Here is a 26,982-nt window from a genome sequence, read left to right on the forward strand (position 1 = left end):
AGTTGAGCTTTTCATTTCAGCTTCATCTAGAAAATCAGTCTCAGCTTATGTGCATTTCCCTAAGGCTCTGTGGTAACTCCCCATATACCTGCAAAGGTTCTTTGTTTCATACAGAAGAACCAAACTGGCTAATTTATTTTTTATTTTTTAGATTTTTTAAAATGTATTTATTCATGAGACAGAGAGAGAGAGAGGCAGAGACACAGGCAGAGGGAGAAGCAGGCCCCATGCAGGGAGCCCGATGTGGAACTCGATCCCGGGACTCCAGGATCACACCCTGGGCTAAAGGCCAAACTGGCTAATTTAAATGGAGAATTTATGGATAGAATAATGGGTGAGTACACAGAATAGGTCAAGAAGCCGAGAGAATTGGGTTAAAAACAAATGTGCAGGAAGAGGGGAACCATTTCACATAGCAGCTAGCAACAAATCTAGGTCCCCTCCAACACAAGCACTGTGAGGATGGCATTGCTGCCTTGTAGCCTGCTGAATACCCTGCATGCCAGCCTATACCAAACGCCATACTCTGTGAGTGCACTGTGCTGCTCCTGCTGTTCCAGCCCCTGTCCCTGGAGCTGTAATAATGTCCCATGATGTCTCCCATAAACTTAACTAATTCTTTATTACAAGCCCAAGGTACAACAAACTGATGGGGAGGTGGCGGTGAGGTCACATGCTACCAATCTAGCTGCAAGAGAGGCTGAATCTCTCATGCTCATTTCAGGGAAAATGGGGTTTTCTCCATGGATACTCTGGAGGGTAGCAGGAGTATTCTGGAAAGGGTAATCAGATTCTGGACAGCTACAGATCAGCTCATGTGGACTTCATGACTTGTGAACTTTCCATTGTTTTAAACAGTTAAAGGGACTGGCCCCACCATGAGGAAGATAATCAACAGCCTCAGATAGAAAGTAAAGGATCAATGGGACTCATCCATAAAGAAATGATGGATAATAATGGTCATAATAACATTGGTTTCAATTTGAGGTTGGAACTACTAATCTGGCATTTTATGGGTGTACTTTAAATTCTCCTTTCAGTTGTACAGGTAGAAAGTGAAAAATACCCTCCTTATAACAGGACAAGCATTTATGAAATGCCTGACCTGGGTTAAATATGTACTCCCTGGACGTGAAAACATGTGAAAATAATGAGTCCATACGAGACCTGAGGTCTTGACCTCAGAATGATCATGGTCTTACCTGCTGATTTAGCATCTATATAAGCACTTTTACTCTCCTTTTCTTGCAAGCTCATATAAAATTCCATGGAAAAAACAATGATTTATTTTCAGGCTGAAGCTAAATTTTATCAAAAGATCTAAAGATTATATTCCTTTTTTTTTCGTCTCAAGTTTTTATTTAAATTCCAGTTAGTTAACATACAGTGAAATATTAGTTTCAGGAGTAGAATTTAATGATTCATCACTTACATACAACACCAGTGTTATCACAAGTACCTCCTTCATGCCCATCCCCCATTCACCTCCCTCCATCCACCCTGTTTGTTTTCTATAGTTAAGAATCTTGTTTTCTGATTTGTCTCTCTCTTTTTTCACCCCTATGTTCATCTGTTTTGTTTCTTATATTCCATATATGAGTGGAATAATATGGTATTTGTCTTTCTCTGACTGACTTATTTCACTTAGCAAACACTATTAACTCTGTCCAATTTTGCAAATGGCAAGATTTTATTTTTTCATGGCTGAGTAATATTCCATTATATATATATACTACCTCTTCTTTATCCACTTATTTGTTGATGGACATCTGGGCTATTGCATAATTTAGATATTGTAGATAATGTGCTATAAACATAGGGGTGCATGTACTCTTTCAAATCTGTATTTTTGTACCCTCTGGGTAAATAGTAGTGCTAGATCATAGGGTAGCTCTATTTTTAGCTTTTGGAGGAACCTCCTCCACACAGTTTTCCAGAGTGGCTGCACCAGTTTGCATTCCATCAACAGTGCACAAGGGTTCCGCTTCTCTGCATCCTAACCAATATCTGTTGTTTCTTATGTTGTTGATTTTAACCATTCTGACTCATGTGAGGTGGTATCTCATTGTAATTTTGATTTGTATGTCCCTGATGCTGAGAGATGTTGAGCATCTTTTTATGCACCTATTAGTCATCTGCATGTATTCTTTAGAAAAATGTCTATTCATGTCTTCCACCCATTTTTAAATGCTTTGCTGCTATCTCAAACCCTTATCATCCTTCCCTGATCGCATGGTACTCCATAGAAAAATCAGCATTTTGGGATCCACTTACTTAGGAGGGGGCATATAAGTATGGCAGAGATGCTTGAAGTATGCACATTCTTTCCAAGTACCATGAAAATAATTCAATGCATAGGACATACTCTCCATGGTAAAAAAACAAACTAACAAACAAACTAAAAAATATACATACATACGCATGTGTTTGTGTAAATATATTTTTTCATCCAGTTCTTAGATCAATTTGTTCAATATTCTGACTCCCAGCATTTTTCACATATCTTCCCATAGATGTAAAGTAACCAACAACAGGAAGAACAAATGTCATCATTTCTGTTTAAGGGATGAGTCAGCAATGCAGGCTCTTTTTCTTTCCTATATGTGACATTCATAAATCTAGAACGGTTGCCACTTGGCAGCTAGGTGAGCATTAACTCAATAAGACTGCAGTTCTAAAACTGTATTTGCTTTAAAAACAAAACAAAACAAACAAACAAACAAAACAGGATTCTCTATTTTATCCTCCAACCTCCGGCCATATGGCCTCTAACAAAGCACATAACTAGATTATTCATTTGTGCAGACTGGATCTGGGAGATTCAAGCAAACAGTGACAATGATGATTGTGGACTGAGTTTTTTACTATGTGCAAGAAAGTCTGGTAGGCATTTTATGCGCATTGAATCTAACTGTCTGAAACTGTCTAATCTTTACCAGTTAATTATCTGCAGAGAGGAAAAGTAATTTTCCCTAATGTTACATAACTTCCAAGGAACCGGTCTGGGATTGGGCACACGCGGACCACATTTGAAGTTCCAAGGAAACTATTTGAAAACTGATATAAAAGGGCAGAAGTCTCTATCCTGCTTTTCCAATATAAACTTAAGGATAACAGAAAAGTGAGTATTGGGATTTCTCTTATGTACCCTTTTTTTTTTTTTTTTTTTAAGATTTTATTCATGTCCTTGAGAGAGAGCACAGAGGAAGAGGAGGATCCAATGCTGGCTGGATCCCAGGATCATGACCTGAGCTGAAGGCAGAGACTTAACTGACTGAGCCACTCAGGCTCCCTCTCTTTAGGGACAAACTCGAGATTATTAAGCTAAAACAGTAGAGACAAAACATCACATTCTGTGAATCCAAGATAAATAATAGGAAATGATTATCAGCCACAGCTGAAACCGCCAAAGGAGAGAAACCTAGACTATGTGTGTGTTCTGATGAAAGTACAAAGTAGCACATTCCAGAATTTGATCAAGCCTTTACGTTGTTACATAAAGCCCCACAGATACAATTAAAACTGTCCTGAGGAAAACCACTTCAGTCTTCAATAAATGAATTGCTAGAGATAGAAAAAGGGGAAGAATGAAGGCAACAGAGAGAGAGAAAACCTATAGATTAAGAGAAACTTAAGCAACAACTAATTGCAATGTAGATTTTAACAAATCCCACTTTTTAAAAATTTTTTAACAGTTACTAAATAGGGGCACCTGGGAGGCTCAGCCGGTGAGGTATCTGCCTTCAGCTCAGGTCATGCTCTCAGGGTCCTGGGATTGAGCCCCATATCGAGTAATGGTAATGGTCAAATATTTCCATCTGAGTGTTGGTTACTTGAGGGCTCGTGGTGGGCATCACTGGGCTGTGGTCTCCAGTGCACTTTCTGTGTATAAGCTACTGTACTTCAGTTAGATGTTGAAACAAAAAACAAGAATATGGAGGGAGTGCTGAATGATGTCTCTCTCTTTCCCACACTTGTTTCAATTAAGCAAGGAAAATCAGCCGGCCCTGTGATACTGAAAGACAGCAGGGGCTGACAACAGATACATTCCCATCTGCATTATTTATGGGCATCCAAATGGCAACTCAACTGATTAAGACCTCAGCTTTAAATTGACCCCATGGCAAGTCCAGGGCAATGATACATCTTCCTAATGTGAATTGAAGCCTTCCGTGTTTCACATTCAATCTGAACCCTGATGGCAATTTTGGGGATTCTATCAGAGCCTGTACCTGCGTTAGGAATTGTGAAATACTGTGGGAAACACATTTCCTGGTTCATTTCAATTTGGTATATAATAACTCAGCTTTGCTGGTAATGGCATCTCAAGGTGGAAGCCATAAACCTGCTGCATGGGGCAATTACAGGGACAGAAATATAAGCCTCGTTTTCTGACCTGAGGGTCAGAGCGTGGACTTGAAGGGAAAAATCTCAGGTGGATTTCTACTTTGAGAGAGAATCAAGAGTATAATGCGTACATGGGAAAGGAATCAGGGTTTGCTCTGTGTGACACATTTTCACCCATTTTAGAGCATCAAGGTTAAACATATGCAGAGTCTAAAAATATATTTTGATGAAATGTAAAACATATCAATAGTAAGATGCCAATACATAAAATAATATACTTGTGTTTTAAAGGATAATTAACATAATGGTTTGAATATGTAGAATATTTTTGTTAGGTTAATCTGTTATATGTCCAAATAATTTCATAAATTAATTTGTGATGAAATGCAAGTATCATGTAAATACCAATCAAAACTAACACTGTCACAGGAGGTTCTACTTCAGTCTTGTGACTTGTCCAGCTGCATTTGCAACAGTAACATGTTATCTGTATCAAACATCATGCCTGGGTACTGCCTACAGACCTACAATTCCTTAAAAAAAAAACCCAGTCAGAACAATCTTCTAATAATTCCCACTGTGGATGTGGCTTTTAATTTTGTAAATTCTAACATAAGTGTCCTTTTCTTTGTACAATATTCAAATACTAGTAAACTCACAGAAAAACTAATGGAAAGTCCTCCTTTACCTTCTCTTTTATCCCTCTCCAGACCTCAGGAAAAACCGTCTCACAACTGACATGTACCATCTCAATGCCTCCTCCACGATTTAGAGGTAGATACAAACTTATCCTCATATTGGGTTTTTAAAACACAAAAGGTCATCTGTGATCTGTAACAGTTTCCCCCACTTGATGGTATGTTCTGAAATTGTTTTCCATGTTCATAAACATAGAACTGCCTTGCACTGTTTATCCACTACACATTCTTTCAAATTATGGGGTATCCTGTAATGTAGTTGATTCTCATTTCCAAAATATTCACTGTTATAAATAATGCTACAAGGGTTTATGGTTTCAAATAGTACAGTGGTTAAAATCTTGGGCTCTGGGTGGTCTGATTACTATTTAACTACTAAAAATCCCTCATAAAAGTACTTAAATATCTGAGGTGCATTTTCTTACTCTGCAGAAAAGAGCTAATGGTTACCTACATCACAGAATTGTTTTAAGTATTAAGTGATATAAGTGACAAGCTCTTACCATAGAGATTAGCACAGAATAAATAATAAATGTTAAATAACACACACATGTGCATACACACAGTGTATGTAAGGTGCCTGACATACCATTTAAATGCTTGATATATGTTATTAATTTTAGAACTTCTTTGTTTTTAATAATCATTTAATATTTATCCATAAGAACTCCTTACATGAAAAGCACCAATCATTTATTATGTAATTTGTCAATATTTCCACCCAGTTGAGTTTTTAACTATATATAATCTTTTCTATATTTTTTCAATTTTATGAATACAAATTACTCAGTAATTTCCTTATGATTTTGATATATGTGTCATGCTTAGAAAGACTGTGCCACAAAAATTATAAAAATATTCCCCTCTATCATATTATAATTTACATATTTATGCATTCCTCTCTATCATATTATAATTTATGTATTAACTGCTAACTGATTCTGGAATATATTTTTATATGATGTAAGGTATGCATCTGTTTTCTGTTTTGTTTTTTTCCCAATGCACAGCCATTTAATTCCAAGTCATGTTTTTTATCCCCTCCTCCCCCCCCCCCCCCCCACACACACACGCCATGGATTCAGAATGTCGTCTTTGATCATATAATAAATAGATGCACACTCAGGCATGGATCTCCCCTGGGGTTCTCTAGGTATTGATCAACAGAGATTGGAGGACATTTTCCTTATTTTATAACATACATGGTTGCTTTTGGTATGAGTGTTAACCTTGTCACATGGAAATAGCTGTAAAGATTTCCAGCCATTGATCATTGATTCCTTCATCCAAAATCACATACACAGTCTTCAGCCTACTCCTGGTTATATAATATTGACTGGATCTAGGAGAAAATGAGGAAAACCTCATCTGTCTCCAGATTTAACTATTATTTTTTCTCTGCTGGAGCTGATCTCACCTGCAATTACTAGAAAAGTAATCTTATCACACTGGCTTTTCTGAAGAGCTATATGTTGTATTGAAAATATTTCTGTCTAGCCTTTACTCATATCACACACACACACACACACACACACACACAGGGCCAGACCCCTACTGACTGTGCAGGTGTAAGTGTGAACTCAGATGGACAAACCACTTAGGAGTTTTGATCAGTGACTAATTGACGCTCTGGCTGGATGTCACCTCATTGAATAGAGAAATGGATTTATTCCAAGAAATAATGTTACAGAACCATTTTAGTCAGCCAAGTTAAGTTTGAATCATAGGAAATTGCTGACTAGAACTTAACAAACACATTTAATGCTGCCTCAAAAAGAAAAAAAGAAATATAACATTTTTCTTTTCTTCAGAATGGGTAACATTCTACTATATTCATTAAAACGCTCCTACCATGTATTCCTCTCATCCAACATACTTGTGCTCATTAATCAATACTTTAAAACCTAATTTCTTTACACGACATGAATGGAACTGGAGGGTATGATGTGGAGTGATATAAGTCAGCTGGAGAAAGACAATTATCAATTGTTATTGTTATGGTTTCCCTCATATGTGAAATATAAGAAATCGTGCAAGGGACTATAAGAGAAGGAAGGGAAACTGAGTCAGGAAAAATCAGAAAGGGAGATAAACCATGAGAGATTCTTTCCTCTGGGAAACAAACAGTTCTGCTGGAGGGGAGGGGAGTGGGGGGACAGGGTCACTGCATGACAGGCATTAAGGAGGGCACTTAATGAGATGAGGACTGGGTGTTCAGTATATATTGGCAAGTTGAACTTAAAATTTTTAAAAACCTAATTTCTAGGATATTCCAATATTCAAAACATTTGTTTTCAGAAGCAATTTTTGCAGCTATTTTACCTATATTGTAAATAGCCCCCCAAGAGGAAATGTTGATTGCCCATTTCCTTTTCCTAGACCAGAGGTTCTCTGACGCAGTGTTCCGATCATCTCATGCATTCTGATCCAGGAGGCAAGAACAGCGCTGGAAAATGAAAGTTGCCAAGTAATTTTTTTGTCTATGACTAAAAGTCTAAATTTTAATATTTCCTTAATAATTGCACTCTTATTTAAATAGCAATCTACATTTTTACACTTGTAATTCAAAAAATAAACTAAATTTAAACTTACAAATTTTTTTTTAATTTTTATTTATTTATTTATGATAGTCACACAGAGAGAGAGAGAGGCAGAGACACAGGCAGAAGGAGAAGCAGGTTCCATGCACCGGGAGCCCGACATGGGATTCGATCCTGGATCCCCAGGATCGCGCCCTGGGCCAAAGGCAGGCGCCAAACCGCTGCACCACCCAGGGATCCCATAAACTTACAAAAATTTATACAGAGTATAGTTATGAGCTCTACCTGGATTCCCGATTTACTTACATATTATTGTATTGGCTTTCTCTCTCTTTTCTTCCTTCTCTATTTCCATCAGTTTCCCCTTCTCTCTCTCTCTCACCACAGGTGTCACTTTTTAAAAAGATTTATTTATTTGTTTGTTTATTTATTTATTTATTTGAGCAGGGTGGAGAGAGAACAGAGAGGGAGGGACGAAGGGAGAGAAAAACCCAAAAACACTGCATACTGAGTACAGAGCTGACACGGGGGTCTATTTCATGACCTTGAGACCATGAACTGAACTAAAACTAAAAGTCAGACCCCTCAACCAACTGAACCACCCAAGTGCCCCTCAAAAATGTCATTTGACTCATTGTCAGTGATATTAATTTTGATTACTTATTAAAGTAGGGACTTTAAAAATAATAGTGGGTGTCTCAGTGGCTCAGCCTATTAAGCATGATTCCGGGGTCCTGGGATCCAATCTAGCACTGGGCTCCCTGCTCAGTGAGGAGTCGGCTTCTCCCTCTGCTGGTCCCCCAACTCATGCTCTCTCTCTCAAATAAATAAGTAAATAAATAATAGCTTCATTGAGAAAAATTTCACATATAATTCAACCATTCAATTCAGTATATACAATTCTTAGTTTTTAGTATATTCACAGATTTGTACAAGCACGACCACAATCAATTTTAGAACATCCTAATGTACTAAAGCATGCTCATTTTCATCCTAGAGAGAAAGTCATACCTCATTAGCAACCACTCTGCACCCTCTCTTAGACTTCTTTTCCATTTACATGTGTCATGTGTATTTTAAGTTTGATAAAGATTTTTCTTTTCCAGGCAACAGTAGGTTTCTAAACATTTTGTAACCGAATTTATTAATATTTTCTTTTATTATATCTGAATTTTGGTCATAATTCAAAGCCTTTCCTCACGTGAAGGAATTCATTCAATTTTCTACTTTTGTACTATTTCATCTTTTTCTTACATTAGATTTATGATTCACATGATTTATTCTTATATACACTGTGAGAGGGATCGACTCTTCTCTTTTTCTAAGTGGCTCTCAAATCATTCTGCCATCATTTACTGAAAAAGTCTGCCTTTGCCCCAGTTAGTGATGTCATTTTTATCATGTACTAAAATTTCATTTGTCCTTGAGTCTATTTCTAGATTTTTGACCCTATTGGATTGGTCTTTCTGCCCAGTTATATGCCAGGAAACTCCTGCTTAATTAGAGGATTTAAGCACGTTTAAATGCCTGGTTGGTACAGTATGCTCACATAGTTCTTTTTCAGGAATTCTAAGCCATTCTTCCATGTTAATTTTTCATAAAACTTTAGTTACACTGTGTTTAAAAAAATTGGCTTTTGTATCAAATACACATTATATTTATTAAATGGATTAAACTAGTACATTTACAGTGTTGCACTGTCCTACCTCCTTTTTTCTTTGCTTGTTTGTTTCTTAGCAGAGAGATGGGGTGAATTTACATGAGGTGATTCAGTAATTTTGTATAACCAAGGGCCTGTCCATGAGAGTTAGTCACACATGCAAGCATCAAGCTTCATGCATGTCACAAAATGGACAGGAGGCTGCAAAACTCTTTTCTAGTGCATAAAAATCAAGATTCTTTAAGAAAATCTGAAAAATAATAATGCTAAAGAATGACAATTTGGGCTGGACAATATGGGTATATCAAAGTCATGAAGACAGAATATTTTCACAGAAGGATTGCAGGAGATTACACCTAAGATTGATGAGGATATATGATGAGGATATATAAAAGTTTAATGTACTCATTACTTTCTCATTACTTTCATCAGAAAATAAAAGGCTAAGTTGACAAGATGAGTCCTCAGGCATATAAACTTGTTATTTTGTGTAATGTAGCTTCCAATTTTTTTCAACTAATGACATACACTTACAGTAAACTAGAAGGAATTTTACAAAATAATGATTATTCCCTCAGAAACTTTTTAATAGAGGATCTCTGGGTGGCTCAGCGGTTTAGCGCCTGCCTTTGGCCCAGGGCACGATCTTAGAGTCACAGGATCGAGTCCCACGTCGGGCTCCCGGCATGGAGCCTGCTTCTCCCTCCTCCTGTGTCTCTGCCTCTCTCTCTCTCTCTATGTCTATAATAAGTAAGTAAGTAAGTAAGTAAATAAATAAATAAATCTTAAAAAAAAGAAACTTTTTAATAGATGTTCGGTTTTTAGAGTGAGTTTGTAGGAAGAATGAGCAAAATTCTAATTCTGGAGTTTTTAATGTCTCCTCTGAAAGTAGAAGCAAATCTTTCTACAGTGTCTTTTTAATATGTTTTCAATTATTTTTGCTTTAAATTAGATCATTTTCCCCTTGGCCTCGCCAAACAACAGCAACCACAAAGAATACATTGCAAAGCACCACAAACAGGAACTATAATCTTAACAGCCAGAGAAGACCATTCCATGTCTGTGCTCTATCCACGCTCTCAGTGCACATCCAAACACTTAGAGCACCCAAAAGGATTAAGGTTGAAAATTAAGCCTTCAGGCTGATGACCTCTGGGAATGTTTCTTGTTTAATTATCCTCTCATTCTGGTTTTTTTTTTTTTATTGTTTTTGGGTTGATTGTTTTGCTTTTATGTTTTTTATTTATATTTATTCATGACTGACACAGGGAGAGAGAGAGAGAGAGAGAGGGAGGCAGAGACACAGGCAGAGAGAGAAGCAGGCTACATGCAGGGAGCCAGATGTGGGACTCGATCCTGGGTTCCAGAATCACGCCCCGGCCGAAGGCAGCACCAAACTGCTGGGCCACCGGGGCTGCCCGATTATTTTGCTTTTAATAGACATGCATGTCTGCATGGAGCTCTGGATCTCTGTGACGAAAATAGAAAAGAAAGATTTATAACTAGTTAAGAAGGAAATAGAAAAGAATTTGGCTTATACTGGGGCCAATATATTACTGGGGATCAAATTTAATTGTGACAAAGATTTCTAAGGATGATTTAGAAATATTGAGGACTGGAAAATATCCTCCAAATGACTTGTTTTTCACAGATGATAAGCGATGCTTGCGAGTGCACCTTCTGGCATCACTGTAATTTTTTGATAAAAGTAAAAGAATTAACTTCCTCTAAATCAAAGTACTAATGGGTATGAGATGGTGGTACAGGGAAGGATGTGTTAGAATCACTTGTTCATTCACTCCAGTGTTACTGATGTAAATTTGTGAAATACGGACAAATGAAACAAGTTGTCAGTTAAAAAAAATATCAAAAACAAACAAAAACCAGTGTGAAGTATAAAAATTGTTGCCAAAATAATCAGTGTCCAGTTGTCAAAAAGGAATGGGTAATTGCCATGTGCAGACACTCAAATGCCATCTGTTGCATTTGAATTAATTTCTTCACTGTCTTCCACACAGGTAGCAAAGGGCAGGGGCAGTGCATTCTTTCAGAAAATTGAGTTTTTGAGACATGGCTGATATGTTGTCTTCAGTTGTTTTAGTGATCCATTCAGCCATGACATCACTGTTGATTTTGAAAAAAGCTGAAGGGAACTATAGAATGAACAGAGCATTTGTTAAAAAGGTAAACATCGGCATCATTAATTAAATGAATTAATTCTGCATTACTTCTGAACATCTACTGCTGCCAGGGACTGTTCTATTTGCTGAGAGCAAGCAGTTGAAATACCTGAAAGCCTTGCCCCTAATAGAGCTCCCATCCTGAGTGAAAAAGGCAGTAAACAAACATTAACTTGCACTTCCTGAACATTAAACGTGTGACTGGGCATTTTTCTAAGAATTACCCACATTACCCCACCTAATATTCACAAAATCCCTGAAATGGGAAACGTAAAGATACTGAAGAGAAAAAGAAGGTAATTTACACAGCCAGTAAGTAATAATTCTGAGAATCTGAAGCCAAGCTGCATAAACTCCAGATGTTGTAATGAGTCATGAAGGAAATATGGCAAGAGAAGGGAATCTAAAATCAAAGATGCTCATGGTGGGGCGTGGTCGATAATTCTGAAAATGATGGTGATAGGAAGCTGTTTTTGAGAAGGTGATTTTGGGCAGAGAGGGAGATTCTTAAGTCTAAGGGATGAGCCTTTTAAATAGAGGGAAGAGCAAAGGGGAACACAGCTGAGGACAGGATGCTGTAGAGCAATGAGGAGTGAGCATGGGGAATAGTGATGAAGGGAGAAGGGAGTACAAGACCACAACACATGGATTTGGCAGGGGAGGCAGTGGTGGTGGTGGCCCGCTTTGAATCACTTTCTCTGGCTTCGGTGCCCCTGACAGTGCTGTGACCCTCACAGGCTTGGGGTACTGGCTCTGGGAACTTGCCTCTGGAAGGAAAACTGTTCTCCAGTGCCTGGGGTCCTTCTTGTCTTCCCCACACCCACACCCACACCCACACCCACAGAACACGACCAGTGCCTGCGAGTCATGTGTCCCCTGAGCAGCTAGTGACCAGCAGGTACAGCATAAGGAGAAGCAGCTCTCCAGCCTTGAGTGGGCACCTGAGCTGAAGAGGAATTTATGCTACAGAGTTTCCCTGTAGGATGAAGTTCAAGCTACCTTCCTCAGAACTGGGCCTGCAGTTGTCCTCTTGCTTGGCATCTTTCCCCTTGCTTCCCTGCTATCCTCACCTCTGTACTGTTTCTCCCCAAGAGCACTTTCTTAATAGCGTGCACAGGAATCTTCATTTCAGGGTGTATTTTTGAGGAACTCCATGCAAGACAAATGACATTCAGTAACCTAAATTGGTCCATCAAGGAGGTGGATTCTAATCCTCCAGGATTGAAATCTGGAGTTGGCCTCCTCTGTGGCCGGATATCACTGAAGAACACATCCCTGGGGGTGAGTGCGGTGCATATGCCCTGTGCCATGCTGCACAGTGGATCCATCCAGGCAGGAGCAGGCACATGAGTACATGCGGTGCGTCCATGCGAGCAGGTGGGGCGGCAGAGGGAGAAGTAGATGGCCCGCTGAGCAGGGAGCAGGACCTGGGGCTCAATCCCAAGACCCTGACATCATGACCTGAGCCGAAATCAAGAGTCAGATACTTAACCAACTGAGTCACCCAAGCGCCCCTTCATATTGTTTTTTCAAAGGAAAAAAAAAAAACAACTTTTTATCTAAATAGGTCAGTGGGACCTCTTAGAAATCAATTCAGAATTCAATTATAAAATAGTGTCTATGCTCAGTTCAGAGGAAAGCCTCTCATTTGGAGTTTTAATTTAAAATTAGGCTTTTGATTTGAGATTTCTTGTTTTTCCATGTAAGCATTTACAGCTATAAAATTTCCCATTAGCCCTGCTTTTGAGACACCCAATAGGTCTTGGTACACTGTGTTTTTATTTCTATTCAGCTGTCAACCCCTTGTGTTTCTAGTAAACCTTGTGGTTTATTCTTTGATTTAAGGGTTGAGAGTGTATGTTGGGTTTTTTTTTTTCTATTTCTACATATTTATATACTTTTATAATGTTCATTCTTGTTCTTTTGTTGATTTTTAACTTTATCACATAACTATCAGAGAAGATGCTCTACGTTATAGTACCCTTTAAAATTTACCCAGAATTGCTTTGTGGCCGCACACATGCTCTATCCTGGAAAGCATATTACTATGCATTTGAGAAGAATGTGTATATCTGTAGATATTGGGTCAAGTGTTTTGGATGTGTCTGCTAGAGCTAGTTGGTGTGTTGTGCTCTTCAAGTCCTCTGCTTACTTATCTTCTGTCTGGCTGTTCTCTCCATTATTGGGAATGGGACTTGAAGTCTCCAAATATTCTTTTTTTAATTTTTTAAAAATTATTATTCATGAGAGACGCATAGAGAGAGGCAGAGACACATGCAGAGGGAGAAGCAGGCTCCCTGCAGGGAACCTGATGCAGGACTCTATCCCAGGACCCTGAAATCACGACCTGAGCCAAAGGCAAATGCTCAACCACTGAACCACCCAGGTGCCCCTTTCCAAATATTTTTGTACAACTATTTCTGTCTTCAGTTCTGTAGATGTTTGCTTCATACATTTTGATGATCTGTTACGAGGTATGTAAATGCTTTAATTGTTACAGCTTCTTCCTATATTGGAACTCTTGTTAATAGGTTATCTTCTTTGTCATTTATATATATATTTTTTCAATTTACACACTCTTTAGCCTCCTCTTAGCATACTTACTTGTCCTTTCTTCTGGTTACTATATTAATGGAAGATCTTCCTCTCTCCTTTCAATATCAACCTATTTGTGGTTTGGGATCCAAAGTGAGTTTCTTTTTTTTTTTTTTTTCTTTTAAGATTTATTTATTTATTTATTTATTCATGATAGACACACACACACACAGAGAGAGGCAGAGACACAGGAGGAGGGAGAAGCAGGCCCCATGCCGGGAGCCCGACGTGGGACTTGATCCCGGGGCTCCAGGATCGTGCCCCGGGCCAAAGGCAGGTGCCAAACCACTGAGCCACCCAGGGATCCCCCCAAAGTGAGTTTCTTGTAGAACACATATAGTTGGATCTTTTTATTTTTTTAATCTTATTATTTTATATAAGTGAGATTGTACAGTGTTTGTTTTTCCCTCCTATTTCCTTTAATAGAATCCATTCAAAGCCCATCCATGTTCTTACAAATGGCAGGATTTCCTTGTTTTTGTTGTTTTAATTGTTGAGTTATATCACATATAAAACACACACAGTGTCTTTATCCATTCATCTACTCATGGACACTTAGGTTGTTTTGACATCTTAGCTGTTGTCAAGAATGCTGCTGTGAACATGGGGTACATATCAGTGCAGTTACTGATTTTGTTTCCTCTGGATATATTCCCAGACCTGGAATTGCTGGATCATGTGGCAGTTCTATCTTTAATTTCTTGGGATCTTCCGTAGTGTTTCCCACACTGTCTGTACCAAGTTACAACTCCACCAAGAGTGCAGGAGGGTTCCTTTCTTTTTTCCTCATCAGCACTTGTTATCTCTTATCTTTTTTAGGACAACCATACCAACCGGTGTGAGGTAATATCTTATTATGGTTTCAAATTTCGTTTCAAAGGTGCATACAAAAAGAAGAAAATTTAGACGGGGAAATACTACTGTTTAGGTTTGATGGACTCAGGATATGCTCTCGGGATTTTGAGGAGAAACAACCCATCTCACACATCTGTTCCCCCTGCTTTAATCATAATCCAGCTACAAGTCATAAGCCAATCAGACAGATAACTTAAGCTGGCAGGACTATGGGGATCCATACTTCTTTTTCAGATTAATTTAACAGAAGACTGCTTTAAGGATTTGTTGGAATATTAGGCTGCATGAAGAGTCTATTAATCTGTCATCTCTATAAATCTCTGAGAATCACAAGGCTTTTTAAAATTAAAATCATATGACTTTGTATACATACAAGTTCCTGCAGCTATGTGAAAGGCTGAGAATTGGTGAAGATTGAACAATTGCTCCTTGCAAAGTTTGCAGGCTGCCTTTGAGCAGCTCCATCCTAACCTGCCGCTTCAAGCCTTGCTCATGCACAGGATGCTGCTCATTTTCTCTACAAGTGTGCTCCAGACTCAGGTGCGCTCCCCCCCCCCCCCCCAGTGATAATTCTTCTCGACTCTCTCACTGTAAAAATTGAGATGCACATGCTCCTTGGTTTAAACAGTCTTTTAATCTCCACTAAACATTCTTTGTTAGTTTTGTTTTCTCTATCTCCCCATGTAAGCAAAGTAATTTTGTTGCTTGTGAGAAAGCAATGATTATTTTATCTTAGACTTAAATAAATCACTCAGCAGTAGGCTCACTGCTTCTGCAGAGTGAAAGTGGAATCTGCCATATTCTTGCTAAAAGACATTTATCCAAGATCCAGCTTAGCCTAAGAGAAGCAGACATAACTAAAGATGCTAGTGTAATCGGGCTCTTCCTTAACATAAAAAAGCAAGCAGAGGAGTTTTTTGTTATAAATGCCACAACAATAATATCCAAGCACATGGTGATTAATTGTTACACAGTATTATAACATTTATGTCACTAGTCACATTGTTACCTAGGATAATTTCCCTGACTTCAAAGTTTCTATTATAGGAAAAAATGGAAATGATTACGTTTGATATTTAGTCATCTCTATTCAAGCGGCCCATTCCAACTCTGCCTGCAGTGGTTTCCCCTCCAGGGATGGCACCGTGGAGACAGGAGATTTACACATCTGTATCCTGCTCACTCAGAACACTGCTCAGGGGAGGGAGGGATGTAGCCACTAACAAGCAGACATCATTTTTGTTGCCCAAATCCTGCAGTTGGGTTTGTCTTTTCATTTCCTGGTGGAGGATGGTGTCCCAGAGGACCCCAGGTCAGGCCTCTCCGGTGCTCCCTTGCCCTTTATTCACCTGGCCTTCCCAGCCTGGGACAGCACAGCCATGTGCTTTATGTGTCAAGCTCACCTCTGTTGTCTCCTTCTGAGAAAATCCTTCAGTTCCTACAATCACTGGGCTCTTTTCCTTTAATCATTTCTTGCCTTGCTGCCTACTTGCAGACACCACAGAGGCTCCTGCACCTGGGATTCTTTGTCCCCAGGGCTCCTCTGCATGTTGGATGGCTTCTCCCCTGCCCCACCCCCCCACACCGACCTCTTCTGTAACCCCCACACTACTGAAAGGTGATACTCATTCTTCTCAGCATACAACCCCCACCAGAGGACCAAGCTTGCAGGTGTTGTGATACAGAGCCTGGCTGCCACTTGCCCCTGGTTGTACACTATGGAAATTCTCATTACTAGTTTTCATACCCAGTAGGTACAACAGCGTGGGAAAGCTTTCCTGGGGAGCTCAAAGATCCTCAAGAATGTGAAGATCCCTTTGAAAATTGGGGGCAGAGTGGGTTGTTTCTTTTACTTGTACATTTGCGTAGAGTCTACTGACATTGTCTTCTCAAATTATAAATGGAATTGTCTTGCAGATCATTTACAATTCTTTATTAAAATAGATGAAAACCTCTGATTTTTTGACTCAGGCAGAGAACACGCCAGGATTTGGAGCCTTTCATTTTCCTCTGAACACTATGATTACAAACACCTGTCAGATGGGGACAGCGTTAAGGTGGCCTCGGTGAAAAACCTGGGAGGATGAATTCATTGCCACGGCCTTGACAAAGGTGGTGCCAGGATACAGTTACCATGAGGGTCTCCAAAGCAGTGACAGGTGAAGATTTTCTGGGAGTCTTGGGGGCAAATCAAATACAATTTAAACTAACCCTGTCTGGGCTCACACCAGGATCCCAGAAAGAACTTTTAGTGATACAGCAAGAGAGTAGAACTTACTATGGAGTAAACAAAAAATATCAACAGTAATGAACATCAACAGTGACCAACTTTGGATATGTGTGTGTGTTTGAGGAAACTATAAATGTCTAGATAAAAAGCATACTTAAAACAACAACAAAACAAAATTTTTCCTTATTATATCTAATGCTCTCTGAAGTCAGAGATTATCTAATGTTTAAGCACAAAAGAGGCCCTGCTCAGTCAGTACATTCTCAGACTCTAGATGTTTTTCTTTTTCTTTTTCTTTTTTTTTGATAAATTAAAATGCAATTGATTTGGGGTAGTAAAATATAGGGGTATGTTCTAGGTTAGAGCAGAGTTCTAGAATATAGCAAAGTTGTAAAGTATTAATCATTATATGGATCAATAACCAAAATAGGAACCCCTATTTTGGTCCAAAAACAAAGTTCAGATGATTTTACAAAACAAAGATTCCCAAGGGCAGAGAATAAGTTTTGTCTGCACACGTATAGCATTCGGTGAAGGTAATTAAATACATCAACTGGGTACAAGAGGAAAGAAAGGAGACACTCATGCTGTGTACCAGGGACATGCTTCCCTCTTCCACATCCTTCCCGATTCCCCCACTGGTCCCTGGCCTGACCACCATGGGCAGCATCTCCTCCTGCAAGCTCCCCATCCCACTGTGGACCTGCACGTTCTCCACATGGTGAGGGCACTCAGCACCTGCGTGGAGCACTCACGGCTAGGGCACGGTGGCCCAATTAGCCTTGGAAATGAGAAGTTGGATGGTACAGACATGTGGCTTTGAATCCTGACTTGAAGGCAAGGATGCACATTCGGAAGCCAAGTCGAGTTGGACAGACACAAGGTCACTCACCCAAGAACTTCCTACCTGCCCATGACTGCAAATAAGACAAATGGCATGATAGGAAGGCCACAAATGTGATCTGTGGTAGTCTGAGGAAAAGGAATTCTTCTACCAAGGACATAGCTTTGGAAGGAGAGAGCTGGGCAGCCCCCGTGGTGCAGCGGTTTAGCGCCGCTTGCAGCCCAGGGCCTGATCCTGGAGACCCTGGATCGAGTCCCGCATTGGGCTCTCTGCATGGAGCCTGCTTCTCCCTCTGCCTGGGTCTCTGCCTCTCTTTCTCTCTCTCTCTCTATGTGTCTCTATGAATAAACAAATAAAATCTTTTAAAAAAAAAGTAAGGAGAGGGCTGTATTTCTTCCCGTGTGTTGGGCAAAAACTAACAGTACAGCTATGCTCCTGCAGAATGGCTTCTCTTCAATGTTTCCACCCAGTTCAGCTTCCTAATCATCTCTCACGTCACTCCTGCACCTTTCGTGTTGATTTTAGGGCACTGTGCAATGTCAGGGCAGGAAAGGGCCCTTGCAATTCTCTACAACATTTCATTACAGACTGGAAAACTGAGAATCAGGTCAGCCAGGTGCCCTATTGTTCCTACAGAGAGCTGTCAATAGACATTTTAGACACAGCTGAGGTCTTCTGAATCTCATTCCAGTTCTCTCTGGCCTATCAATCAGCCCACTGTTTTCTTCTTCCTTCCTATGAGGATAGCCTAGGGGTGGTGGGGGAAGTGTGTGTGTGTGTGTGTGTGTGTGTGTGTGCACGCACACGTCTACCGCATGTATGTTACTAGGGATCACTTATTGAAAAGAGAGGGTTACTAAGGAAAGTATGGAAGAGTTTCTAAGAATTGTTCTGAAGCTTAATACAACTGCCAAACTTCTTCAAAGGAATTTTAATTCACTCTTTTAACAATGAATTTGTATCTATTAGTGTCCTCGGAGCAACGCTGCCCAGTGAGCACCACAAATAGAAGCCACACATGGAATTTTAAATATTCTACTAGGGGATCCCTGGGTGGCTCAGCAGTTTAGTGCCTGCCTTTGGCCCAGGGTGTGGTCCTGGAGTCCCGGGATCGAGTCCTACATCGGGCTCCCTGAATGGAGCCTGCTTCTCTTTCTGCCTCTGTCTCTGCCTCTCTCTCTCTCTAATGAATAAATTTTTAAAAATCTTAATAAATAAATAAATAAATATTCTGCTACTTATGTTGAAAACGTAAAAATAAGTGATATATATTTACTAATATATTTTATGTAACTCAGTATACCCAAATTAGTATTTCAACCCATATCCAATACAAAAATTCTTAAAACGTTTACATTTTTGTCTTGAAAACCAGTGTGTATTCCACATTGCCTTCAGACCATTCACATTTTAGGTACACAATAGCTGCGCATGTATAGCAACCACCATATTGGGCTACATAGCCTTCAAAAATAATTTCTTAGTATAACTAGTCTTCAGTCACAGAAATCATAGACATTGTCCATTTAGTAGCTATGACTTTGGCATGAGATGTCAATCATGTCTCATCAGTGACTACTGATCATTAAAATTGTCAGCTTCTTGATGAACACCTTTGCCCATCTTCAAAAATAGGTTTGCTTTTGTAACTGCCAACTCACAGAAGCATTTGTCACATGCTTTAATCAGATGCAAGAGGTTTTAGTCAAAAAAAAACACTTAAAATATTCTTTAATTAACTTATGTTAAAGTATGGCAGAAAACAAGCAGATTATCTTTAAGAGTCCCATAGCAACCTACTGCATTTTCTGTAACTTACTTGCATTCAAAATGTATTTCCATTTCTGAAGCTGTTAAAATAATTGGATGGTTTTCTGTTTGAAATGCTGAGTAATTTAAAGTGATTCTCAGTTGTTCTCAACCGGGCCTGACATCCTAAGTGCTTCCAGATATTCAAATCCCTCAAAGTGATTACAGATCCCTTCCTGCACATCAATATTGCTGACTTCTATTTAAGTGTTCCATTTTACAGGTTGACTGACTGAATAAAAGTATGAATTAAAAACCAGCCTGGGTACCACTAGCCTGGGATGACTGGTACCCAAAATGAAAATTCACAATAGTACCTGAGGTTATAGCCACCAAACGTGGCACTGGCCTTAGCTTTGAATGCTTGGCTAGCCAAATGCAAACATTTGGGGGCAAATCATAAAGGATAAAGAAAGGAATCACTAAGTGAAGGAATAGGTGGTTTCTGTCTTCAGAAAATGAAGTCCTATTGATGAGAAGTGAAGATGAAATCAATCAGAAAACAATTCTTTTCTTCTTTTTAATAACACAAAAGTGGGAATAATCTCCAGGTCTCCCTGGCAGAAGAAAAAAGTAGAAAGGGAAGCAGAACCCAAATGGTAGAAATAACCACAAAGGAGACTCCATGTGTCCTTACATGTTCACTGTGGCTTTGATGCTGCTGACTCACTCTGGCATAGGTCCATGCCTGCCACCTGCCACAGGACACCTCCAAGAGCCCTGCTTCCAGTCTGCTCTCTTTCAGAGGAAGAAGCATTTTTACATGGCCCAACTCTATTCTCTGCCTCTTAAAATTATGATGTTGCTCCCATATGAGTTTAGGAGTCATGCATTTGGCTGTATCAAATCCAAGTTATTTAGGGGATCTGCCAAGGGCTACCACTCATTCTTCCATAATGCTTTCTAAATGGAAACTCTAAAGCCTCTACAGCAGATTAGGCACAGATTTCATATCTTGAGGAAGATTCCCACTCAATTTAGATAAAGGTAGATGAAGTTGGTCAAAAAAAACAACAAAAAAGGGGTTTAAAATAAGGTCTTCAATAAAGCATAAGCATCTCTATTTTCTAAAAGAAAAAAAAATACTTGTAGGAGATGAATCAAATTCTCATAGCAGATAGTCTGATTCACTTTATCTGATTAACACTTCTATTTGTGCCAGGAACTTCTGATAGAAGTTGAATGTTGGAGAGAGAAAAGAAGGAATTAGGGAAATGTGAAAGAGACCATTTGTATGAGAAGCCAAACAGCAATAGGCACACAGTAATGGCTTAGGAGTTTGTGGTGTTGCGTCTCTGCTGGCGCTCACTTCTCTCACGCGTCATGAGTGCGCAGTGAGACATAAGCATCTGTTATGCTGGATAACATTTTAGAAGCGTATCAAAATTGTGTTTCAGCTTTGACACAAGGAGCTCTATTTTGATATTTTCTGAAAATACTCCCTTTGAATAAACCATTTTAAAATATCATCACATTTGCAAAAAGCCACACTCAATTTAACTGCAAAAGAACACCTTTTCTTTACCGAGCCAACTGCCAAAACATTTGAAAATGTTCTCAATTTAAAAGGCGAGTCTATTTGTCCCCACAGAAGAATCTGGAGCGCAGACAAGAAGTTTCCAATAATACTCCTCCAAATGGTGTGGAAGCTCCTTTAATGCCAGCAACAGGGAAGCAGTCTGAGTCCCACCATTTGAAGATGGGGCAATCAGTGCCCTCAAAGAGGGTTTTGAGTCACATACCCAGGTCTAAACCTCAGTTTGTCAAAACTGAACTGCTTGGCCTTCAGTGAATTAGTTTTTACAGGTCTCAGTTTCCATAACTGCAAATTGGAGACAACGGTACCACCGCAATAGGCTTTTGGGAGGACTGCGTGGAAGCATGTATGTTGTGGGTCATCACCACATTGCCTGGCCTGCGGGAGATGTACCATGAAACAAGAGTTTTCATCCTAATCACCACATACATGAAAAGCATCAGAGCCTGCCACTCCCCAGTTTAAAATCCTAAAGTGCAGATAAATATGAACCTCCTTACCATGCAGGAGGTTCCTTCTCCCTGATGTCACTCAACAATGCATCCTGCTTGGCTCACGTCTGGCCAGGGGACCTTCATTGGGCACATGGCACAGGTCCAGCTATCCCAGCACTCGCTGCTTTCCTGCCCATGACAACAAGGACAATCAGTACATGAATAAATGAACCCTTCCTTCAAGCTCTTCAAGCTCAGGAGTGAGTGAGTCATGAAACTGAGGTCGGGTCAGGAAACTGATACAGATGATACAGGAGAAGGTGGAGTAGAAAGAGATAGTGGTCGAATGGATTAAGGTTAAAATATCTTAATTTTGCAGAATTATAAAAGAAAAACATGTTAACACGTTGCTATGACCCCTCTCCAGGTTTATAAAAGGGTTTTTGTAACTCTTATCTCTATTGTTTATAATAAAAGCAAGTTTCAATCAACCATGCTAAATTGAAGTGGAATTAGCTTTCCATTTTCCTCTAAAGAAAGTGATACTGCAAAATTGTTAAACTGAGGAAAAGTAATCAAAGAGTAAACAGCCAAAAATGTAGGATTAGAAGTACTGTGAAGGTATACTAGGCGGTTAAATAAGAAAAACATTATTACTGTTTCCTGGATTTGTTTACATTTAGAAACTCATTAAGCTTTTTAAAATATATAACTTGTGATTTATTTTTCATCCTAGTAAACATTCACTCCCATCCCTAACTTTGTGTTTGTGATTTTGAGCTGTGTGAATTCAGGCCCCACACCACCTGGATTCAGCCCGCCAGTCCAATATGCCACCAGGACGTCCGCCTGCAGGTCAGGGCACCTATTCTACACAGTTGTGTATCGAACGTTGAATATCAAACCTCCTTACTACCTTTCCCCAACATTTTGTCTTAAGCTGGAGTAGAAGTATTCATAGAGGCCGTGTGTGTCTACATGTGCCCCTGTGTTTCTTGTGAACTAGTGAGAATGGAAAGGAGTGCCTCTTGGTATCAATCAGAGGTGGGTAGTGGAAATACATCCCGCTCCTACATAGGACATCATTTCGAGACTTCATATTGTCAACGTCAGAAACTTAGTTCTGGGTATACATTTCTTGGTAACCCGTTCGGCTTCCTCAGAGCCGTGTAGGTAAGCAATGAAAGGAACACGAATTAAACATGATAACTCTTCTCAAGTTCCCTGGAGTGAGATTGAATGCTCTCTTTCCTGCCTCAAAGGCTTAGCTTGATTTATAGAAAACCTGTTATAGCCATCCTGTGGGATTTCTGGTCTATTTTTCAGAATTCTTCCTGAGAAGATTGTAGGTATGCAGTCTCTTAGAGCTATAGTGGTTAATATTCTGCACAGGATGATTCCTTTTTTTTTTGAATTTTTATTTATTTATGATAGTCACACAGAGAGAGAGAGAGAGAGAGAGAGAGGCAGAGACACAGGCAGAGGGAGAAGCAGGCTCCATGCACCGAGAGCCTGACGTGGGATTCGATCCCGGGTCTCCAGGATCGCGCCCTGGGCCAAAGGCAGGCGCTAAACTGCTGCGCCACCCAGGGATCCCAGGATGATTCCTTTTAAATAATACTCTATCTGTAAATGTTTAATATTGCAAATAAAATAATTTAACTTTTACCTATAATAATTCTGAAGATAGTTATACCTGATTTAAGGTGTTCTATTGGAAAATCTGTATATTTTATTAATGGGAAAAGCTATAAAATATGATGAAAACCTATCTAAATTTACCTAATAAATCTTTGGTATGTGTCTCTTGAACATCTTCTTCACAATATCGTCTTGATTTATGCAGATAATTCCCTTTCATGACCTCAGACATAAAGACCATATTAGAAATATCAAAGCACTGTGTACTTAGTGTAATTCCAAAATCAAACAAGACTCCATTAGTTGCATTATCAGCATATGAAACAGAAGAAAGGATGGATGGATACTATATATTCCATCAACTACTTCACAAATTGCTTTGTCAAAACTCTATGCTGCAACGATTATAAATAATTTACCAGGAGATATATATATATATATTTTTTTTAACTTTGGATGCTAAGAAAGTGCCGTAATACGTTTTGTACATCATCATCCCAGAGATGGGCGTTAATGAAAAAGAGAACCCACAATCCTCAATGGTAAGGGAAATCAATGCTCTTTGCTTGTATACACCAAAGGAAAAATAGGGAAAACACCCTCACACATATGGAGGATACCCCAAGTCCAGAGAAGTAAGAGGCTTCTAGCTTTGGAAGTAATTACCCTTTCAGACTGTGATTTTATGCGTTGAAACAGTGCCCATCCATGTATATCCCTAGGTGATTAGTAGAGTCTCACATTTGATGAGTTCTCAATAAGCCTTCACAGAATAAATATATGAGGGAAATCAAAATTTTAAAAGTTAAACAGAAAAGAGCCCACATAACTCTCCTTATGCCACCAGGAGTCTTTTTTCTTTCAAACAAGAACCCATTAATCAGTTCTTTTCTGAAAATAATATTTAAGTGGTATATATCTTCCCAAATATACTGTTACAAACCTCATATATTGTGATTGTATCCATCAGAACACAACCAAAGACATGATCAGCTCCTCTGGAAAATGCCTGCTCTTCTCTGCCAATGAAATTCCCTTGACCTACCAGTCTAATAACTAACATGAGACGAGCTCAAAGAATTTGTGTCTATTGCAAGTCAGCTGCTGACTATGCTAATACATCGGAACTTTATGTCCCCTTGTCCCCATCGGCTGACATGTCCCCTTGGGAGTCAGAGCCTGAAATCTCTGCACCTGGACTGGGAAAGGGCTCATCCATACAAAATCTCAGTTACCCTAAAGCCTTGTTCCTTCCAAGATTCTCCTTTCCACCGTTCTCCCATTGATAACATACAGATATCCTGTGAGCCTTCCATTGTCAATTGGAATGTTGATGTCAGTAAAGCATTGCCATTAACCTAAGTCAGAAAGAAGGGTACAGTTTTTGGACACTGGAGCCTGCATGGCAACATTTTGGCTTTGTGTCACATAGCAGCATACCAGGACCCCATATTCCTGTTCTCCATGGTTTTATAACAAAGTTACTTTAGTTTCTCAAGTATTTAATGTTTTAAAAAGATTTATTTATTTGAGAGAGAGAGAGAGAAAGGGCATGTGTGCATGCTGGAAGAGGAGTAGAAGGAAAAGGAGAAAGAGAATCTCCAGCAGACTCCCTGCCCATCATGGAGCCCAATGTGAGGCTCAATCCCACCACCCCAAAATCACCCTCTGAGCCAAAATCAAAAGTCAGATGTTCAACTGACTGAGCCTTCCAGGTGCCCCTCAAGTATTTAATTTTTTGAATAAAATTCACATAAATATATACCATATTAACTATATTTAAGTAGTAAAAATTACCAAAGGGGGAAAATGCATAGAGTGAAAAGCCTCTCTCTCTCATACACCAGTTTCTGTTTTCCTATGCAGGACATCCGCTTATATATGTATCTTCTCTTTTTCTACAGCAATAGAAACGGTCAATAAATACTGTTCAGCATATTGCATGCTAATAATAAATCATAGAGTTCTTTCTACCTAAAAATATAAGCAACATCTCATTCCGTTAGATCTGAGCTTTAATTAGCTTTTAATTCCCATAGCTTTGAGAGCTATAATGTACTACACTGTAGAGCATATGCCACAATTTATTGACTCAAACCTCTACTGATGGACAGTTAAGTTTTTTTCTAATATTTTGTTTATGTAGGTTCATAGTCTCATACTCAATATGTTTAAATCTAGTAATTTCTGAAAACCACTTTTTAAAATAATTTTTGTGCCAAAACTCATTTGGTCACAAAATCCAATCCTTACTGATAAGAAGCACCATTTGTGCATCTGTGCTGACAATAGTCACTTGTGCATCTGTTTGCTGACATTTTTGATACATGTATCATTAGGTATTACATAATATGAAATACATTCTGATAAAGTATTACTTGGTATTTGTTATTTTTAAACATTTTCTAATGTGTTACCTTAGTTTTAATTAAAATTGAAAATACTTTTAGAGTTAAATCGACTACTGTGGTGACAGAATCAGAAAATAATGAGTGATATGTTAGAGTGGTTTGTGTTTTCCTCTGTGACAGTGATGAGCAAGAACTAGGGAAACAGAAAAACACACTGCATGGGGGAAAGAATTAAGGTCAGGACCCTGTGCTGATCATATGGATGTAACAGTAACAGTGGATGTCTACGAGCAACTGGTTTGTTGGTCATGACACCAGCTAGAAGAGAAGAACTGAATAGTGACAGTGAGTGTGGACCTTTAAGATGTTGACTCTGATAAAGAAGCACCCAGGTGAAATATATCTGAAAATCTATGGTAAAAAAGCCACTTTGAAAAATTTCCAAAGATAATAGTTAATGAAAAATACAGGCTTCAACATATTTATGATGCACATAAAAAGCATGGCAATGGTGCTAAATTCCTAGAAACACCTTAATTAACGGTAACTCTGGAGAGAACACCAAGATGTGATACAAAGGAAAGTTATGTTAACTCTTCTTGTGTATGTTGAAGTTGTAAAAACACAAAAAGAGAATAGGTATAGTTTGCAAAATTGAACATCCAAAACATTTCAAAGTTATATTTGATTAGCTTGTATATTATAGTGCAAAATGAAAACAAGCATAATCAGAAACATATTTTTCATACTGGCTTGAAAGTAATTTTCTACCGGCCATGTGAACTCATTTCAGGTCAATAGGACCAGAAGGGAAAAAACAAACAAAAACAAACAAAACAAAACAAAAAAATCCTAATATGTTGTTATTCATGGATGACTATATTTTTGCCGCATATGACATCTGTAATATATACCTTGTAGTTCATGAAGGACAAGTATAAATGCACTAAAAAGTATAAGGCTGTGGGGCACCTAGATGACTCAGCGGTTGAGCACCTGCCATTGGCTCAGGGCATGATCCTGGGGTCCTGAGATTCAGTCTTGCATTGGGTTCCCCACGGGGAGCCTGCTTCTCCCTCTGTCTGTGTCTCTGCCTCTGTCTGTGTCTTTTGTGAATAAATAAGTAAAATCTTAAAAAATAAAAATAGAAAAGATAAAGAGTATAAGGCTGTTAATCAATACAAGTTGAAGAATCCAAGATTTCCTAAAAGCATGCTGTTTGTAGGACACCAGTTATGCTGTCACTAACATATGGAATTAT

At 39.0% G+C, this 26,982-nt stretch overlaps 1 protein-coding gene across 2 annotated transcripts in view; it reads right to left on the minus strand.

Annotated features, from left to right (window-relative positions):
- Nucleotides 1–26,982, minus strand: part of LOC119871826 — a 247,631-nt gene that overhangs the window by 29,733 nt on the left and 190,916 nt on the right. Inside the window, exon 13 of one of the 2 annotated variants that reach the window (XR_005359362.1) lies at nt 21,803–21,918. The exons of the other annotated variant lie outside the window; for it this stretch is intronic. The gene's annotated coding sequence lies outside the window, so the exon portion shown is untranslated. Of the gene's footprint in view, nt 1–21,802; nt 21,919–26,982 lie in introns of those variants that run through there. 2 annotated transcript variants of the gene reach the window in all.

The sequence above is a fragment of the Canis lupus genome, chromosome 5, assembly GCF_011100685.1.
Source record: "Canis lupus familiaris isolate Mischka breed German Shepherd chromosome 5, alternate assembly UU_Cfam_GSD_1.0, whole genome shotgun sequence".
Classification (NCBI taxonomy): Eukaryota; Metazoa; Chordata; class Mammalia; order Carnivora; family Canidae; genus Canis; species Canis lupus.